Source organism: Pleurodeles waltl, chromosome 4_2, assembly GCF_031143425.1.
Source record: "Pleurodeles waltl isolate 20211129_DDA chromosome 4_2, aPleWal1.hap1.20221129, whole genome shotgun sequence".
NCBI lineage: Eukaryota > Metazoa > Chordata > Amphibia > Caudata > Salamandridae > Pleurodeles > Pleurodeles waltl.
The window spans coordinates 281,312,840-281,330,658 of NC_090443.1; positions in this window are offsets into that span (position 1 = coordinate 281,312,840).

The window sequence follows — 17,819 nt, forward strand, 5'->3', positions numbered from 1 at the left end:
AACACAGACACCAAACTCAACACCAAAATAATATCCAACCGCTTGGAAACTCTCCTCCCAGGCCTCCTACACTCCGATCAAGTTGGCTTCATCCGCCACAGACAGGGCTCTGACAATGTCCAACGAGTGGCCCACCTAGATGAAAAAGCTCACCATCATGCAATCCCCGCCCAGCTGCTCTCTCTAGATGACGGAAGGCTTTCGATAGGGTGAGCTTGACTTTCTTATGAGCATTCCTTCAGAAAAATGGACTGGGTCCTACCATGATCAGTAGGATTATGCACTCATATACAGCGCCCACTGCTTCCATCCGAATTAACAGCCACACCACCTGCTCCTTCCCATTGGCAAGGGGTACTCAGCAGGGATGTCCCCTATGTCCTTTGTTATTTGCTCTCGTGGTGGAGCCGCTTGCCATCTACCTCCGACAGAGTATTCCCTTTCAAGGGCAAGATCACAAAGGTCTCCTATATACCGACGGTCTTCTACTTGCCCTGATGGAGCCAGACACCTCCCTACCCACCGTGTACTTTCCCTCCAGGCTTACTAACAAGTTTTGAGATACAAGATTAATCTATCTAAATGACAGGCTCTAAACCTCACACTTCCACAACAGCAGCTTCTCCACCTACAGGCCATTACCCCTTTTCAAGGGGCCTCTCACTCTATACAGTACCTAGGCCTTACTATCACTAATTCCCAAGCCACATGGACATGGCGAACTGGCCACCCTACTTCAAAGCAATGCTTTAAGACCTTCGGCGATGGAATGAACTCCCTATATCATGGTTGGGCCACATCAACTTGGTGAAAATCTACATCCTCCCCTGCCTACTGTATCTTTTTCAGTCACTTCCCACTCCCATTCCCTCAGTAGACATTAAGCGAATGCGAGGAGACTTATGCTCCTTCATTTGGAAGGGGAAGCTGCCTTGTGTATCTACTGTGCTTCTTATGCTTCCTAGATATCGAGATGAATTGGCTTGTCGCAATCTTCAGGATTCTACTACTGCTGGGCTGCCCATTTACGCTACATTTCGGGAATGGATTGTGTGAGAGAGTAAAAAACACTGGATCCACATGGATAGGGCTGTTGACCACTTTGGGACCTCGCTTGACTCCCAAGACACCACCGCCCTCGTAGCACCTACATAACCACTCCAACCCGCACTGTATTGGAGATTTGTTGAGTTAGCTCTTGGAAGAGGTCTGACCACATTCCCATCCCCGAATACCCAATTGCTTGGAACCCTGACTTTTCCCCAGTTCGAGACTCCTTCCCAGACTGGTTACAGGGAGAATGCAGAACAATACAAGATTTATTCCAGGGACAGACCAATAACTCCTTTATACAATGCAAAGTGGAATTCCACCTCCCGGATTTCGCTTGTCACCAATATTTCTAACAGCATCATTGTGCCCTGCATCCCCCCAACGCTCTGGCAGCTACTCGCTCCCTCACCCTTCTTGAAAGTCTGGTCTGCAATTTTGAGGGCTCCTGGGGGCTGGTTTCGAGGACATATGATGTTCTTCAGCAATCACGCCTCCTGCCCTGACACCTTACCAGTGGAAATGGGACCCTAATAATGCTCTAGACATTACTCAGAAACAATGGGAGCAGCTATGGTGGGAGATTTCTTGGTTCCATAGAAGCATTCTCTCAACAGGAGTTGGCATACAAGGTAACGCTCCAGTGGTACTTTACACCAACTCTCCTACACACTATCTACTGCAGAGCCTCAGACTTATGCTGGTGCTGCGGAATGCAGACGGGTGACTTCCACCATGTATGGTGGGTGTATCCCTTGCTCACCATCTTCTGGGAAGAGATTCTGAGCCATATTAACGGCATCCTAGGCTATCCTGTTTCAGCAGGCTATCACACAATTGTCCTAGGGATGCGACCTACATCCCTGGATCCGTGACACATGCAGATTGGTACCGTGTATGCCATATGACTGGTGCGGTGTAGGCAAGTGCCTTTTTTTACATGGTCATCCCCCCAAACACTTTTTGCCTGGTTGCTGGTGTAATTTCGACTGAAAGTGCACTGGGTCCCTGCAAACCAGGACCCCAGTGCCAGATCTCTTTCCCCCAAAACTGCACAGTCACTTTTCACAATTGGCAAAACCTTTAGCATCCACTGTAAATTCCTAGTAATAGGGTCCCTAAGTCTGAAGCACAATTTGTGCCACCCTAGGGGACCCCCACCAAGCACATGACAGGCTGCCATTGTAGTCTGCATGTCTTAGTGCAGACAAAAGTGAAAACACGACATGGCACCCAGCCTGTGCGTCATGTCCCCTAAACACTGCATGCAATATATGTAAGTCACCCCTCTAGCAGGCCTCACAGCCCTAAGGCAGGGTGCATTATATTACATGTGAGGACATACCTGCCCAAGCAGAAATGCCTCTGCTATGACTTTGTCGATTCTTAGACATAGTAAGTGACCAGGGAAGCCATTTCAAATGCATGTGCTGGACACTGGTCACTAGAGTTTCCCAGCTACATCATGGCTTCTCTGAATATTGGAACGTTTGGTATCAAACATCTCAGAGTAATACACCCTCACTGATGCCAATGAAGGATTTATTAATAGCTGCACCCAGAGGGCACCTTAGAGGTTCCCCCTTGAAAACCTACCAGCTACTAGTGGGTTGACTGGCTGGTCGTGACCAGTTCAGCCACCATAGACATGTTTCTGGTCCCCCAAGGTGAGAGCCAGTGCTCTCAAGGGCCAGAGACAAAAGTCTGCACTGGGCAGTGGTGTTATCACCTCACCCAGGCAGGATGGACATTCCAGGGCAGGAAGCTTCAGAGGACTAGCCGCCTTTATAATAGGACCCGCACGGGTGAGTAGCACGCTTTATAAATGTTAATGATTTGATTTGATTTGATTTGACCCAGGTCTCTCCAGATGGTGGAGATGACCAACCCCCCTGTCCTGACCCCACTTTTGGCAGCAGCACAGGTGGGAAAATTAGGCAGACTAGGAGGTGTACTAACGTCATGCCAGTTTCACCCTAAGGTGGACGAGCTGAAGTGGACACCACTTTTCAAATTCCTCCATCTTGTTTGGAAGGAATTAAGCCACTAGGGTTAGGGTTAGGGTTATGTCCACTTCCCAGCGGAAGTGGTCATAGAAAGGGTGTAGTCACCCTAAAGGTGGGCAGCCCATTGGCTACTGCTTGGTACTGCCTGTAACACCCATAAAGTGAGTATTTAGATGGCACCCCTGAACTCTAGAACTTGGATCCTGATAACCCAAGAAGCAAAGGACAAAGAAGAGTTGCACCTGCAGAATTGGAAAAGAAGAAGCAGCTGACTTGGAACAACTTCCTCTGGCCTGCCTGCTGACCTCGACAGACTCTGCTCAAACAGCTGACTCGTCCTGCAGTGGAGCATCCAAGAAACCCAGGAGTTTTGCCTGCCTTCCATAAAGACTCAAAACTCACGCGAGTAGCAGGTCTGTTTTGCAACAAAGTCTCAAGAAAGGACTCTACAGCATCCGGAACAGCAAAGACCTGACACCCGAAGTGGACTCTGCACCCGATGTCCACAACCCAAGGTGAAGCCAACCAACGGTGCCAACAAGGGTCCCCAGCTGTCTAGAGTCTGAGTCCAGTGTGGTCTCACCCATCTTGTACTCCTCAAGTTGCCTGCAGCCCCTGCACGCAGGCTCCCTCTCCCACAGCCTTGTGGTGAGAATAATCCCGACACCTCCAGCAACCACTGTACCCATCGCCCCTAACCCCATCCAAGGTGGGTCCCTGGTGCCAACAACATCCCCGGCTCCCTTGAGCTGGATTCCACCCTGGCTGTCACCCCTGCTGGTCTCTCTGGCGACACCTGCAGCCTCAACATGCAGGACCCCTTGACCATGAGTGCTCCTGGACGAAGAAACCTGACACCAAAGGGCACCCCTGCACCTGTCGCCCCTGTGCCCTGGAGAAAATGACCAAAGGTGCACCTACGTCCCTGAGCACTCCAAGTCTACAACCTACCTGTTTGTTGTCCCTGACTGGCTTCCTAGCCAGGACCTGCAGCCTGTCTTCTCGAGGACCAAACTCCCACAGGAAACCATTGGGCATTCAACGCCTTTCTGCATCCCTTCACCTGGCTGCCTCAGAGCTGCCTGGAATGAGCTGCTGGTGTGGTCAGTGCCCAGTACTTACCTTAACTCCCTGAGATTGGCCTTGTATGTCATTGTAAACCCTGTGTTTCCTGAACATTGTTTTTCTCCATAGGTTAACACTGAAGAACTCTGAGAATTGCAGTGTTGACTTCTGAAACTGAAAATCGTTTAAACGTGAAAAAGTGCTTACCTGTTTACAACGTTTTTGTGTTTGAAACGTATATAAAAAGAAGTGTTATTTTTTTTAATTGGTCTTGGTGTATTCTTTGAGTGTGTGTCTCATTTATTGCCTCTGTGAGTACACCAAATGATTAGCACTACCCTCTGATAAACTCAACTGCTCACCCACACTATCACAAAATAGAGCATTAATCCTATCTACTTTTGCCTCTGCAAAACAACGGTGTACTTCTTTTTAGTGCACCATATAGAAAGCCAGCTTCCTACATGCGTCTAAGTAACTCATAGCTCGTACCTGGAGGTCTTACTCTGCTCCCTCTACAGCATCCTGGTTCACACAACTCTGGCACACCAGGGCAATGGAACAAATGATGCACAAATTATTCTTTCCAGACAAATTCCTACGCCTCTGAACACCTGTCATTGATCACATGTTCAAAACTAAAGTACTTAGGTTTCCAACCCCTCCCCCCAGACTCCAGGCCTTGCAGCTGTTTGATCACCCAGAATAAACAGAACTCCTCTTTTGCCTCCCCATCCCTCTCCCCCAACAGGGATCCCCAGCGAAGAAAATACACAATGAAAAATGCCCTCTCTCTCCTCTCCCTTTCTGTCTACATATGCCTATGGCTGAAGACCTGATACAACCCCCCCAGCTCCTCCTCTCCTTCCCTCTTCCTGTATTTTTCCTAATTCTTGTCACCTTTTCCCCCAACTCTTACACTGTGCAAAGCATCACTGAAGTGGAGGATTTTGGCCCTCATTACAACCCTGGCGGTCAGTGTTAAAGCGGCAGTAACACCGTCAACAGGCCGGCGGTAAAAAAAACAAAATGGGATCATGACCACGGCGGAAACCGCCAACACATACAGCCACTTTAACACTCCGACTGCCATGGCGGTAGCAACAAACACCACAGCGGTAACTGCCAACAGCCAGGCGGAAGACAATGTTCCGCCCACAGCATTACAACCCGCCCATCTGCCAGCTTTTCCGGGGCGGTACCAACGTTATAAAATAAATTGCGGAAACGGGACCCTGAAGGAAAACGACTCACCTCTCGACACTCAAGGAAGACCCAGGGCGCCATGGAGCCCTTGCTGCAGGTTTTCCGCATGCTGGTGTATCTTCTCATACACCAGGAACACCAACGCCAGCGACGACTACCACGGTGAGTACTGCACCTAGCACACAAGGGAGGGGGAGAAAAAAGAGAGTGACACACACACGCAAAATGCAACAGCCCCACCCTCACTCACAACACTATACACACAAACACATGCAACAACATTACATATACACCCCGTAACCCTCAGGAATAACGCAAGGACAAACGGAATGGAGTCAAATGAGTGTAATAATAGTAATTTCGAGAAATACGTTCATAAAGAAAAAACAGTATGTTCAATATATACAATACATACAAAAGGCGGGACAATGCCCACTCAAAAATTGTCCGTGGCCCACTGGGTCAAAACACATAGGCCAAGCCCACACTTGACTCCTGTCTCAATACCAAAAGAAACTCCTGGAGGGGGCTCCATGCCCACTGCTTGGTCCTGGGAAGTGCAAGGCCACAGTCTCTCAAGTGGGTGGTTTGCCCACTGCTTGGTCCTAGGGAGTGCAAGGCCACAGTCTCTCTAGTGGATGCCTTCTTCCACTGGTGGTTCTGGAGGGGGCATTGTGGCCAGTGTGCTTCATCCTGGCAAGGGGGGGGGGCTGAATGGATACCTTCTTCCACTGGTTCTGGAGGGGGCATTGCGCCCTGTGATGCAGATGTTTTGGAGTGCAAGGTCACAGTCTCTCACCTGGGTGTCACAATGACAGCTTTTGCAGGGGCGAGGACGCCTTGCAGCCACTACACACTGCTCACCGGCAGTGACGGCTGCTCAGTAAATTGCAGTTGCCCTGCAGGTGGCGGTGCTGGCAGTGGTAGCCTCCAGGCCTTCACCTGCAGCCTCGGACGGCTGCCCACTGGGGCTGCTGCTGCTGGCAGTGGTGCTGCTTGCAGCGGGGCAGGTGGCAGTGCTGCTGCGGTGCAGGTGGCGGTGCTGGCCGCGGTGCAGGTGGCCATACTGGCGGTTGTGGTGGTAGCCTCCAGGCCTTCACCTGCAGCCTCAGACGGATGCCCACTGGGGCTGCTGCTGCTGCTGGCAGTGGTGCTGCTTGCTGCAGTGCAGGTGTTCTGTACCCCTTCCTGCCCTTGGCAGATGGTGGTGCCTCCTTGATTCTGGCAGCTGGAGTCTTTGACTTGGCCTTGCTGGCTGGTTGTGCCTCCTTCCCCTTGCTGGATGCTGTCCCCTTCTTGCCCTTGCCAGGTGGCGGAACCTTTTTGGCCTTTGCAGGTGTTGGTGGCACACTTGCTAGGCTGACGGGTGCCTCCTTGGAGCCTCTCAGAGTTGCAGAAACCACAGTGGACGTCGACTGGGTGGCTGAGGTGCTGGGCTGGGTTCCGGCCACCCTGGCCTGAGGTGAAGGATGGGGAGGAGGGGTAGGGAAGAGGTCAATGTTGGCGAGGAAAAGCTTATTAGGGACACTGGGGCGGGAAGAGGGTGAAGGTTTGGGAGTGGAGGAAGAGGGAGTGGTTGTAGGAGGTGTCAGTTTGGGTGCAGGTGCATGGTCTGGATGCTGTTGTGAGGTTGATGGCTGTTGGGTGGGTATGTGCTTGCGTTTGTGTACTTTGGGAGGAGGGGTCACAGACACAGTGGGAGAGGACACGGGACGTGTGCATGGATGTGGGGGTGGTGACTGCCAGTGAGGGGATTGTAGTGATAGGCGTGCTGGTAATGGAGGTAGTGGATGAGGATGTAGTGCATGCAGGTGTGAGTGGAGACGCTACTGGGAGGGAGGAGGACGAGGAGGGGGACACAGTGGAGGCAGTGGATGTTGGTGTGTCTGCATGGGGATGGTGCTTGTGTGAGTGCCTGTGAGATGAAGTGTGTTGCTTGTGTTTGCCTGAGCCACTTCTGTGTGTTGATATGGGTGCATGCTGGTCTGAAGGTGTGCTTGGGATAGGTTGGGATTGAGGGCATTGGGAATGGGTAGAGGAAGTTGGAGGGGGGGGCTGGAGACAGGGACAATGGCTGCATCAGTGCGAAGGCTAGAGCCTGGAATGCTCTCTGTTGGGCCACCACACCAGAGTGAATGCCCTCCAGATATGCATTTGTTTGCTGCAAATGCCTTTCAACACCCTGGATGGCATTCAGTATGGCTGACTGCCCAACAGTGAGGGATCTCAGGAAGTCAATAGCCTCCTCGCTGAGGGCTGACTGGGACAGGGCCTGAGGCGCCTGAGGCGAAGGAGATGCCCACCCTCCTGGGTAAGCGGGTACGGGAAACACGCTGAGGGGCTGCTGGGAGAGTGGTGCTCCTATGGGGGTGGCGGCTGTACCTGTTGTTGGGGTGGGCACAGAGGTGTCCGCCACCGCCAGGGAGCTTCCATCGGAGGAGGAGTCGCTGTCAGTAGTGTCCCCTCCTGTCTCTGTCGTGGTGCTCCCATCGCCCTCCATCCCACTGGTGCCCTCACCGTCGGTGAATTCGACCTCCAGGCCCATGTGGGCTGCAGCTCCCTCCGTCGCCCGTGCCTCTGCTCCTCCGCCAGATGATGCTAATGCACCCAAGGACAGGGTGACAAAACAAGAAGGGGGGAGAGACAGAGGATACACTTGGTCAATGCCAGCAACAACACTACCATTGGCGTACACAACACACTGGGATCAGCCCTATGCACTAGGCCATCCACTACCAGTTACAAAGCTAGTCACCAGCCCATGGGGTACATTGCCTAACACCATTAGCTGCACACCTGAAACCAACAGGACCCTGCCCAGTAGTAGATGCCCACTAACACTATTGGGGTTCGAGTGCTTCAGAGCCTGCCCAACAAGGGACCTACCCTGCCAGTTCGCCCTGGCCTAGGGGCACCCACAGCCCACATCCTCCAATCAGGTAAAACCTTAACACGCGCAAAGTCATAATTCTAGATTTCTACTCTCCCCCTTGTGGCTGCAGTGATGCCTTCAATCGCCCATCCAACTCCAGATAGGCCACTGCCAGGATGCGGAACATCAGGGGGGTCAGGGTATAACGGGCACCTCTTCCTCGTTGGGAGGCCAGCCCCAGCTGGGCCTCCACCATCTTCCTTGCCCAGTGGCGCAGGTCCTCCCACCGTTTGTGGCAGTGGGTGCTCCGCCTGTCAAAGACCCCCAGGGTCCGCACCTCCTTGGTGATGGCGCACCAAATACCCTTTTGCTGATGGGCTCTGACCTGCAGGAAAATGTGCATAGAAAAAGGGATTAGTCATACCGTCCGGACTGTTACACTCATAGCCCACAAAATCCCTCCAATCCCCTTATGCACAGACATTGACCACAAGACATGCGCACTCTGCCCAGGACACCTCAGCACCCCCCACACGAGGCTTACACACACAGCAATCTATACATTCATGGCCCACGCATCGTGCTCACAGTGTACTCACCTGTTTGTCTGGAGGAACATAGAATAAAGTGTACTGGGGTAGGACCCCATCCACCAGTCTCTCCAACTCCTCCGAAGTGAAGGCGTGGCTCCTTTCCCCAGACACTCGAGCCATTGTCGCTTCCAGACACAGGTCACAGCAGCACTTGCAGTGTAAGTCCTCTCCTGTTGAAGGTCAGGTAGCAGGTGAGTCAACAGATAAAAAATGGCAGTCACGTCCACGGCGGTGTGTAGCGTCACCACTGGCGTACATCGCCATTGGCTCCTGGAACCTATAGGGCCCAATGATAACCAATGCGAAGTTGCGTGGCGGTCATCGACCGCTGACCGCAACGGCGCACAACGCCAGCGGAATTACCTCATTTCCATTTGTCTCTCCTCACAGGTCAGGCAGCCGCCATTTCAGGGGGGCACAGGCCATGGCACCTAACTGCGTCACAGCAGACATTTGCACATCAACTGACTCTTGAATTCACACACTGTTTCTGTAAAGGAAGAAATGCATTTTTTATTTTCACATATGTGTAAATATGACCTTCTGCTCACCGTTTTTCACCCTAGAGTTCAACCACTGAGGATGAATAGGAGATGGAGACATCCCCCGTGTACAGACCCCTGGTGGACCTGGCGACGATGGAAAACAGGCACAATATCCTGACCTACAGACTTGATAGGGTCACAATCCAAGAATTGTGTGCCCAATTGGAGACAGACCTGATTTCAGCTATCTGCCAGCCCACAGGTATCCTCCCTCTAGTGCAGGTCCTGTCAGTGCTCCATTTCCTGGCAAGTGGTTCATTCCAGGCGACAGTGGCCATGGCATCAGGGATGTCTCAACCAATGTTCTCCAACGTGCTGACCAGAGTGTTGTCTGCGCTGCTGAAACACATGCGCAGCTACATCGTATTCCCCCAAGTGGAGGATTTGGCCACAGTAAAGGCTGACTTATATGCCCTGGGACATATCCCCAACATCATTGGTGCCATTGATGGTACACATACAGCATTTGTCCCCCTCGGAGAAATGAACAAGTGTTCAGGAATAGAAAAAGCTTTCACTCTCTGAATGTGCAGATGGTGTGTTTGGCGGACCAGTACATCTCCCATGTGAATGCCAGGTATCCTGGCGCTGTGCATGATGCCTTTATCTTGAGGAATAGCAACATTCCATGTGTGATGTCTCAACTCCAGAGGCACCGGGTGTGGCTAATAGGTGAGCCCATGGTCCCCACCTAGTTGATGTAGGTATATGGGTGTGGGTTTGGCTCTAAGGGTGAGTGTGTGGCTAACAGGTATCCCTCAATATTTACAGGTGACTCAGGTTACCCCAACTTCTCATGGCTACTGACCCCAGTGCGGAATTGAGAGAACCTTTGGCCTCCTGAAGGCCAGATTCCGGTGCCTCCATTTGACTACTCTCCCAAGAAGGTGTGCCAGATCATCGTTGCATGTTGCATGGTGCACAACCTTGTCTTGAGACGCCAGGTGCCTTTTCTGCAGGAGGATGAGCCTTGGGATGGTCTTGTGGCAGCAGTAGAGCCTGTGGACAGTGACGAGGAGGAGGCAGAGGAAGAGGATGTGGACAACAGAAGTACACTCATTCAACAGTACTTCCAGTGACACATAGGTAAGACACTGTAACTTCACCTTCCATTGTCGTTTTGTGTTTGACATTGAACATGGCAGCCTGATTTCCCTATGTCTATGGCCACTTACTGTACCCTTTGGCAACTCTATTTTCAGATCTCTGTGCCCCACTCTGTCTCCTGGTATGTTTTGCTGCTGCCCACTACAGGTTATACCTATGTTAATATTACAGTAGATTAGAAATGCAATGTTTACAATTTGTGAAAGTAATGCACGTGTCATATAATCCACAGACTCCATACTTGAATTTGTTCAAAGGGTGTTTATGTATGTGCTAATAAGTGGAGGGGGTATTGCAATGGGCTGGGTTGCTAATGGAGGAAAGTCCAGGGTAGACTCCAGTCTATTTGTATCACAGGTGCATTGTCCATGGGGGCATAGGAAGGGGAGCAATGGCAGTTCAAGGTGGACAAGGTGACAGAGTGGGACACAAGGATGAAATCAGAAGAGTCTTATTTCCTGGCAGGGGTCTTGGCAATATTCTCTGGCTTCTGCCTGGATCGCAGGGACCGTTTGAGGGGTGGTTCTCCTTCTGCAGTGGGTGGGGTGCTGGTGGCCTGTTGGTCCTGTGGCGGGGCCTCCTGTCCACTATCGCCGGTGGAGGTGGAAGGCTGTTCTTCGGTGTGGCTAGTGTCAGGGGCCCGTTGGTGTTCCACCGCCTCCCTCATGGTGTTGGCAATGTCTGCCAGCACCCCTGCAATGGTGACCAGGGTGATGTGGATGTCTTTCAGGTCCTCCCTGGTCCCCAGGTACTGTCCCTCCTGCAGCCGCTGGGTCTCCTGCAACTTGTACAGTATCTGGCCCATGGTCTCCTGGGAATGGTGGTATGCTCCCAGGATCCCTGCAAGTGCCTCGTGGAGAGTGGGTTCCCTGGGCCTGTCCTCCCACTGTTGCACAGCAGTCCTCCTAGCTTCCCTGTTGTCCCGTGCCTCTGTCCCCTGAACCATGTGCCCACTGACACTGACCCCAGGTCTCTGATTGTCTTGGGTTTGTGGGGCTGCCTAGGGTCCCTGTAGTGGTGGACACACTGCTGATTGACGTGTTCTGGGGACAGAGGTATAGGCCAGCTGGGTGGGTGCTGTGCTGGTGTTTCCTGAGGGGGGAGGCTCTGTGGTGGGTTGGGACTGTGGCATGGAAACCGACTGTCCAGAGGTCCCTGATGGGCCAGGTTGGTCATCGTGATCCAGGCATGCAGAGCTGCTGTCATCACTGTGGGCCTCTTCTGTGGGGGGACTAGATGTGGCTGGCACCTCCTCTCCGGTGACGTTGAGTGGGGGTCCTGTGGGGATGTAAATGCAGTGTTATTGTATCTGCGTGTGTCATCTTGTGCATGGATATGTTTCCCTCTATGGTTGGTATTAGCAAGGCAGATTTGGCTTGTGTGAGTTGTGTTTGGTTTGGCTAAGTGATTGTCACTAGTGTGCATGCTGTGGTGATGGGTGTCCATGCAGGTCTGTGATGGGTGTCCATGCATTGGTGTCGCATACAGGGCTTGGTATTGGGATGGGTGGGTTGTGATAGTGGGGTATATGTGAGGTGGTGGAGTGATGGGGGTGAGGGTAGGGGTAGGACTTTGTGATGGCATGGAGGTAGGGGGGAATAAAGTAGTAAAGATTTGACTTACCAGAGCCCAGTCCTCCTGCTGCTCCTGCGAGGCCCTCAGGATGCAAGATCGCCAAGACTTGCTCCTCCAATGTTGTTAGTTGTGCGGGAGGAGGTGGGGGTCTACCGCCAGTCCTCTGTAAAGCTACCTGGTGTCTTCCAACCAAGGAACGCACCTTCCCCCATAGGACGTTCCACCTCATTCTGATGTCATTCCTTGTTCTGGGGTGCTGTCCCATGGTGTTGACCCTGTCCACGACTCTCCGCCATAGCTCCATCTTCCTAGCAATGGACGTCTGCTGAACATGTGATCCGAATAGCTGTGGCTCCTAGCCAGATGATTTCCTCCACCCTGACCCTTGGCTCCTCCTCAGAGATCCTGGGGTGTCTTTGGGGTGCCATGGGTGTAGTGTGAGTGGTATGTGTGAGGTGTGTGGATGGTGTATGGGTGATGGTGTTATGTGGCTCAGATTCAGGGGGCGCTCCTGGCTTGTCTCTCTCTTAGTTGGCAATATTGTTTTTCGTTGTAAGGGGTTGTGGGCAATGTGGGTGTGTGTTTTATATCGGATTGGGTGTGTGGGTGTGGTGTGTGTATGTGTGTCAGGTGTGTGTGGTTTGAATTGTCCAATGTGGTGCTGTTTTGTATGTGTGTGTATTTTGAGCCCGGCGGTGTGTACCGCCAATGGTTTACCGCGGTTGAATGACCGCCACGGTGATTCATGGGTCATGATGCTGTGGGCGTATTCCTGTTGGCGTAACGGTGTGGGTTTTGGTACCGCCAGTTTATCACTGACCTTTGGGCTGGCGGACTTGTGTGGGTGTCTGTATAGTGGCGGATTTCTCTGTGTGGGTCATAATACCCGTAGCGGTATACCGCCGCAGTCACGGTATGTTGGCGACCGTCAGCACGGCGGTTGGTGGCATTTACCACCAATGTTGTAATGAGGGCCTTTGTCCTTTAGCAAGGGAGCTCACTACCTAATATTTCGAAATGCATCTACATTCCCCCACAACACTACCCCCATCCAAGACACTATTGAGAGGTCCCCATCTCACGTTCTGAACGCCACACCTCTCAGGCCCTTTATGGCACCAAACTACTACCCGTGCACTGATTCCTACCATCACTTGCTCTCCCCTTCCCTACCTCAATCTCAATTGTTGCAATGTCCCTTGCTTCCCTTTCTTTCTTTATATTGCAAATACCTGGTGATCTTTAGCTGGAATTTAGATTTTACTCATTATAATGCACACAGTGTTGTTAACTGTTGGGAAAAATGTCAATAAATAAATTTAGAGCAAAAAAAGAAGACAAAAACAGGTGGAAGAAATCTTATTGATATGATCAGAGAAGGTGAGATTGGAGTCAAAAATCACTCACTAACTCTTAACATATTGAACAGGAAGTGGAAGGAGACCCAAGTGTTGCGGCCACCAATTAGATCTCAAATGGAAGAATCCTTACTAAAAATTAGGACCTCAGTTTTTTCAGAATTTAGTTTAAGGGAATTATGTCTCATCCATCTGACCACTTCACTTATACAGCTGTTGAAGTGCTGCGAGACATCCTTCACATTACTGGAAACCGACACCACAATATGGGTGTCATCAGCATAGGAAACAGTAGAAAAGCCAAAACCGCTGATAAATCTTGCAAACGGCACCACATGCACATTAAACAATATGTAGCTAAGGGGTGAACACTGAGGATCACCACAGGACAGCGAAAATGGTCAGATGTGTACTCTCCTAGGGCGAAAAACTGCTCCCTGTTGGTTATAAAAGAGTGAATGAGACACAACGCTGTTCCACAAATTCCTTTCTCCTTCAAACAATCCAAGAGCACAGGGCGACGCACCATATCAAAGGCTGCGGACAGTTCCAAGAGCATCACCGCAGCCTTTCTACCCTTGTCCACAATGGATCTGATCTCCTCAGAGACTGGGACCAGAGCTGATTCTGTACTATGATTTTTGATAAAACTATATTGGATGCCATCTAATATTTCGTTTAGCTCTAGGTGATCAGAAAGAACTCTATTAAGATGCTTTTCGAGAATTTTCGCTGGCATCAGCAAATTTGAGATTGGGCAACACTATTCTTCTCCTTAGGATGGAGATTATCTCATTTTAATAGAGGGAGTATCAAGGCATTTTTCCAGAGAATGGGAAAGTATCCAGATCAAATAATAATGTTCAACGGGAACGTGAGGGGACCTGGCACCGTCCCAGCAACTTCTTGAAGGAGTTTGTGGGGGGGGGGGGGGCAAGGGTCAGAAGTGGCTCCCAACTTTGTGTGAAGTATGAGTGTAAATTTTAGAGCTTGGTCTACATGGCTTCTGGATTCACAGCACTAAATCCAGAAGCATTAGCAACGCGACTAATGTCAGATCCCTTAGAGACTGCCCCTACTTTATTTTGAAAGTAGTAGGATAGTGTATTACAAAAGGATTGACTACACGTTGGAGTATTAGTTGAATTAGTCCCAGCGAGGATTTCTACAGTCTTGAAAAGTTAATTAGAAAATGTTTTAGCTGGATCGATTTTCCCTCTGAAAAAAATTATTTTTCTCAAGAATAATCAAGACCTTATGCTTTCCAATGAGTAGTTGATATTTATCTCTATCTGCTGGGCTATAGTGTTCCCACCACTTTTCTCCGGTCTATAACACTTTTGTTTGAAGACCCTAAGTTTGGATGAGAACCATAGAGCTGTTGGCTTATTTCTGTGATTTTTCAAAGTGTTGAGAGGAGCCAATTTAGTAACTGCCAAATAGATCCAGTACGAGTAGTTAACTGAAACTATATTAGGATCATTCAAGAGGAGAAGCATGGTCGCGGTTAAAATATCAGTTCATTAATTTTTGTTGAGCTTATTCCAGGCCCTGTATTGAGTAGCCTGCGAACTGTTCTTACTCATCGGTTTAGCAACAGGGAGATTTAAACTAAAGTTAATAGCTTTGTGGTCTGACCAAATTAATGGCTGCACAGCTTCCAGCCCCAAATGAGGATTATTAGTAAAAATACCATATGCGGTATGACCGGTCTTAAGAGTTGCAGCATTTACAAATTGTTTTTTGTTGAAGCAGCTCATATTATCCAGGAGCAATACAGTTTCATTATTAGTGGAATCCTCTAAGCGAAAGTTCAAATGACCTAAATTGGTGTTCCAAGAGAGCATTAATGGATGATCAAAATTGGCCCTGGGCTGGGTGGCCTACAAAGCAGCAATCCATTAAAATGATAGTTAATGATCAGTTTACATTTGAAAGAAAGAGCTTCGCAGTTCAGTTGTTTCATGGGTTCGCATAACATCTCTAGGTGTTCACAATACACCACTGCCAATCCACCACTGCGTTTAGATACCTCGTATAGCCTAAAAATGGTATAGCCTATCAGAATAGCCTGGATCCGATGCTTTATCTGCCCATGTCTCGGTGAGAAAAGCTATGTCCGTAGAATGTGATTGTAAATTGTCAAAAAATTCCTACTTGTGTTTGTTTGATCACCAATCGTGAATTGATCAGAACACAAGTCAAATTATAACCATGTTCTGGAATTGCCATGCAAGGCGCAGTAGGCTTTTGATTAGAGATATGTAACGCAGGTAAAGAACTCAGCTCGCCTGAGAAAGGGCAGTTATTACAATTGAAGCTGTCCTGCCAGAGCTACTTCAGATTTGCTACATAATGAGTACCGACATGGCGCATTGAGTCTGAACAACAGTTCTTTGGAATACCTTTGAATTTGAAAATGGCCATGGGTTTTGGGGCTAGGCGCATCGGTCCAGGCGCGGACAGGCGCAGACAGGCTTGCCTTTGGCGCACACGCTGCAAGCATCCACTGCGCATTCTTGCTGCTGATTGCAACATATGGGCTCTGAGCTCTAACAGGCTCCACCCCCTGCTATCTGTTTGGTTTCATTCTTGAAGTCAGTACGCAAAGCAGAAACTGCTCAAAACCAAACCCCCTCACGGCACTAAAGTGCAAAAAGAGATACTGAGGTATTTAAAAAATGCTAAAAGTATTTCAAAATTCAGATTAAAGGTTAACAGGATTGTCCCAGGTCTATGCAAAATACAAATCTGTCCACCTGAGATATATCTTCACTGATGATGTTGATGTTCTTTGGAACTTCAAAAAAAGCATCTGCAAAACGGATCGACTCTTCTCTATATGGGTGCCCCAGGACGATCTGCTGTCTATCTTTATAACCAAATAGTCAAAGCTCCCCACCTTTTCAAGTTGTGTGGTGCCTAAGTAGATGTTGCCCTTAAAAAACATGGGGGGATTCAGGCCATGTATTTTGTTTTTAAAATATTAATTTCCGGCCCTTGTAATCACAGTAGTTTTCAAACATAGCAAACAGATTTTGTAAACCCTCAGGCGTTCTAGACAAGAGAAGGGCATCATCTGCAAAGCAAAGAACAGGTATCGGAAGATCGATCAAAAGACATCCTTAATGAAGAGAGAGGAAAGAGAGAGGCAAGAACACGTTCCTTTACCTCTCTTTCCACAAGAGTAAGCTCATCGGACTCCCCCTGTTTGCTTCAACCCACCTGAGTATAGTTATTCTCATGCACTCTAATGATGACAGACAAAAGTGAGGCAGGAAGACTGATTAGCTTAATAGATTCCCACAATTAGTGTCTGGGAGCCAGGTCGAAAGCTGATTGTAGGCCAACAAATGCAACATACAAAAGATCCTTAGAACTAGTAATATATTTCCACTGAATAAGTGAAAACTGTAAGGAAATGCCTCCTTGGCATGGTTACCCCCTGACTTTTTGCCTTTGCTGATGCTATGTTTTGAATTGAAAGTGTGCTGAGGCCTGCTAATCAGACCCCAGCACCAGTGTTCTTTCCCTAACCTGTACTTTTGTATCCACAATTGGCACACCATGGGATCCAGGTAAGTCCCTTGTAAATGGTACCCCTGGTACCAAGGGCCCTGATGCCAAGGAAGGTCTCTAAGGGCTGCAGCATGTCTTATGCCACCCTGGAGACCCCTCACTCAGCACAGACACACTGCTTGCCAGCTTGTGTGTGCTGGTGAGAACAAAACGAGTAAGTCGACATGGCACTCCCCTCAGGGTGCCATGCCAGCCTCTCACTGCCTATGCAGGTATAGATAAGTCACCCCTCTAGCAGGCCTTACAGCCCTAAGGCAGAGTGCACTATACCATAGGTGAGGGCACCAGTGCATGAGCACTGTGCCCCTACAGTGTCTAAACAAAACCTTAGACATTGTAAGTGCAGGGTAGCCATAAGAGTATATGGTCTGGGAGTCTGTTTTACACGAACTCCACAGCACAATAATGGCTACACTGAAAACTGGGAAGTTTAGTATCAAACTTCTCAGCACAATAAATGCACACTGATGCCAGTGTATATTTTATTGTAAAATACACCCCAGAGGGCACCTTAGAGGTGCCCCCTGAAACCTTAACCGACTATCTGTGTAGGCTGACTGGTTCCAGCAGCCTGCCACAACCAAGACATGTTGCTGGCCCCATGGGGAGAGTGCCTTTGTCACGCTGAGGCCAGTAACAAAGCCTGCACTGGGTGGAGATGCTAACACCTCCCCCAGGCAGGAGCTGTCACACCTGGCGGTGAGCCTCAAAGGCTCACCCCTTTGTGCCAGCACCGCAGGACACTCCAGCTAGTGGAGTTGCCCGCCCCCAAAATAATGAGAATAACAAGGAGGAGTCACTGGCCAGTCAGGACAGCCCCTAAGGTGTCCTGAGCTGAAGTGACTCTAACTTTTAGAAATCCT